Below are 3,866 nucleotides of genomic sequence, written 5' to 3'. Positions count from 1 at the left end.
TATCTCCTCCTATTACTCCATATATCCCCCCTATATCTCCTCCTATTACTCCATATATCCTCCCTATATCTCCTACTATTACTCCATATATCCAACCTATATCTCCTCCTATTACTCCATATATCCTCCTATATCTCCTCCTATTACTCCATATTTCCTCCCTATATCTCCTCCTATTACTCCATATATCCTCCCTATATCTCCTCCTATTACTCCATATATCCAACCTATATCTCCTCCTATTACTCCATATATCCTCCTACATCTCCTACTATTACTCCATATTTCCTCCCTATATCTCCTCCTATTACTCCATATATCCTCCCTATATCTCCTCCTATTACTCCATATATCCCCCTATATCTCCTCCTATTACTCCATATATCCTCCCTATATCTCCTCCTATTACTCCATATATCCACCCTATATCTCGTCCTATTACTCCATATAGCCACCCTACAACTCCTCCTATTACTCCATATATCCTCCTATATCTCCTCCTATTACTCCATATATCCTCCCTATATCTCCTCCTATTACTCCATATATACTCCCTATATCTCCCCCTATTACTCCATTTATCCTCTCTATATCTCCTCCTATTCCTCCATATATCCACCCTATATCTCCTCCTATTACTCCATATATCCTCCCTATATCTCCTCCTATTACTCCATATATCCTCCCTATATCTCCTCCTATTACTCCATATATCCACCCTATATCTCGTCCTATTACTCCATATAGCCACCCTACAACTCCTCCTATTACTCCATATATCCTCCTATGTCTCCTCCTATTACTCCATATATCCTCCCTATATCTCCTCCTATTACTCCATATATCCTCCCTATATCTCCTCCTATTACTCCATATATCCACCCTATATCTCCTCCTATTACTCCATATATCCTCCCTATATCTCCCCCTATTACTCCATTTATCCTCCCTATATCTCCTCCTATTACTCCATATAACCTCCCTATATCTCCCACTATTACTCCATATATCCTCCCTATATCTCCTCCTATTACTCCATATATCCTCCCTATATCTCCTCCTATTACTCCATATATCCTCCCTATATCTCCTCCTATTACTCCATATATCCTCCCTATATCTCCTCCTATTACTCCATATATCCCCCCTATATCTCCTCCTATTACTCCATATATCCTCCCTATATCTCCTACTATTACTCCATATATCCAACCTATATCTCCTCCTATTACTCCATACATCCTCCAATATCTCCTCCTATTACTCCATATTTCCTCCCTATATCTCCTCCTATTACTCCATATATCCTCCCTATATCTCCTCCTATTACTCCATATATCCAACCTATATCTCCTCCTATTACTCCATATATCCTCCTACATCTCCTACTATTACTCCATATTTCCTCCCTATATCTCCTTCTATTACTCCATATATCCTCCCTATATCTCCTCCTATTACTCCATATATCCCCCTATATCTCCTCCTATTACTCCATATATCCTCCCTATATCTCCTCCTATTACTCCATATATCCACCCTATATCTCGTCCTATTACTCCATATAGCCACCCTACAACTCCTCCTATTACTCCATATATCCTCCTATATCTCCTCCTATTACTCCACATATCCTCCCTATATCTCCTCCTATTACTCCATATATACTCCCTATATCTCCCCCTATTACTCCATTTATCCTCCCTATATCTCCTCCTATTCCTCCATATATCCAACCTATATCTCCTCCTATTACTCCATATATCTCCCTATATCTCCTCCTATTACTCCATATATCCTCCCTATATCTCCTCCTATTACTCCATATATCCAACCTATATCTCCTCCTATTACTCCATATATCCTCCTATATCTCCTCCTATTACTCCATATTTCCTCCCTATATCTCCTCCTATTACTCCATATATCCTCCCTATATCTCCTCCTATTACTCCATATATCCAACCTATATCTCCTCCTATTACTCCATATATCCTCCTACATCTCCTACTATTACTCCATATTTCCTCCCTATATCTCCTCGTATTACTCCATATATCCTCCCTATATCTCCTCCTATTACTCCATATATCCTCCCTATATCTCCTCCTATTACTCCATATATCCACCCTATATCTCGTTCTATTACTCCATATAGCCACCCTACAACTCCTCCTATTACTCCATATATCCTCCTATATCTCCTCCTATTACTCCATATATCCTCCCTATATCTCCTCCTATTACTCCATATATACTCCCTATATCTCCCCCTATTACTCCATTTATCCTCCCTATATCTCCTCCTATTCCTCCATATATCCAACCTGTATCTCCTCCTATTACTCCATATATCCTCCTATATCTCCTCCTATTACTCCATATATCCTCCCTATATCTCCTCCTATTACTCCATATATCCAACCTATATCTCCTCCTATTACTCCATATATCCTCCTATATCTCCTCCTATTACTCCATATTTGCTCCCTATATCTCCTCCTATTACTCCATATATCCTCCCTATATCTCCTCCTATTACTCCATATATCCCCTATATCTCCTCCTATTACTCCATATATCCTCCCTATATCTCCTCCTATTACTCCATATATCCTCCCTATATCTCCTCCTATTACTCCATATATCCACCCTATATCTCGTCCTATTACTCCATATAGCCACCCTATATCTCCTCCTATTACTCCATATATCCTCCGTATATCTCCTCTTATTACTCCATATATCCTCTAATATCTCCTCCTATTACTCCATATATCCTCCCTATATCTCCTCCTATTACTCCATATATCCCCCTATATCTCCTCCTATTACTCCATATATCCTCCCCATATCTCATCCTATTACTCCTTATATCCCCCTATATCTCCTCCTATTACTCCATATATCCTCCCTATATCTCCTCCTATTACTCCATATATCCTCCCTATATCTCCCCCTATTACTCCATATATCCTCCCTATATCTCCCCCTATTACTCCATATATCCTCCCTATATCTCCCCCTATTACTCCATATATCCTCCCTATATCTCCCCCTATTACTCCATATATCCTCCCTATATCTCCTCCTATTACTCCATATATCCTCCATATATCTCCCCCTATTACTCCATATATCCTTCCTATATCTCCTCCTATTACTCCATATATCCTCCCTATATCTCCTTCTATTACTCCATATATCCTCCCTATATCTCCTCCTATTACTCCATATATCCTCCCTATATCTCCTCCTATTACTCCATATATCCTCCCTATATCTCCTCCTATTACTCCATATATCCTCCCTATATCTCCTCCTATTACTCCATATATCCTCCCTATTACTCCTTCTATTACTCCGTATATCCTCCCTATATCTCCTCCTATTACTCCATATATCCTCCCTATATCTCCTACTATTACTCCATATATCCAACCTATATCTCCTCCTATTACTCCATATATCCTCCTATATCTCCTCCTATTACTCCATATTTCCTCCCTATATCTCCTCCTATTACTCCATATATCCTCCCTATATCTCCTCCTATTACTCCATATATCCAACCTATATCTCCTCCTATTACTCCATATATCCTCCTACATCTCCTACTATTACTCCATATTTCCTCCCTATATCTCCTCCTATTACTCCATATATCCTCCCTATATCTCCTCCTATTACTCCATATATCCCCCTATATCTCCTCCTATTACTCCATATATCCTCCCTATATCTCCTCCTATTACTCCATATATCCACCCTATATCTCGTCCTATTACTCCATATATCCTCCCTATATCTCCTCCTATTACTCCATATATACTCCCTATATCTCCCCTATTACTCCATTTATCCTC

Source organism: Phyllobates terribilis, unplaced genomic scaffold, assembly GCF_046119375.1.
Source record: "Phyllobates terribilis strain yellow unplaced genomic scaffold, ASM4611937v1 Scaffold_11__3_contigs__length_659146591, whole genome shotgun sequence".
In the NCBI taxonomy this organism is placed as follows: Eukaryota; Metazoa; Chordata; class Amphibia; order Anura; family Dendrobatidae; genus Phyllobates; species Phyllobates terribilis.
This window is presented reverse-complemented; position numbering follows the sequence as displayed.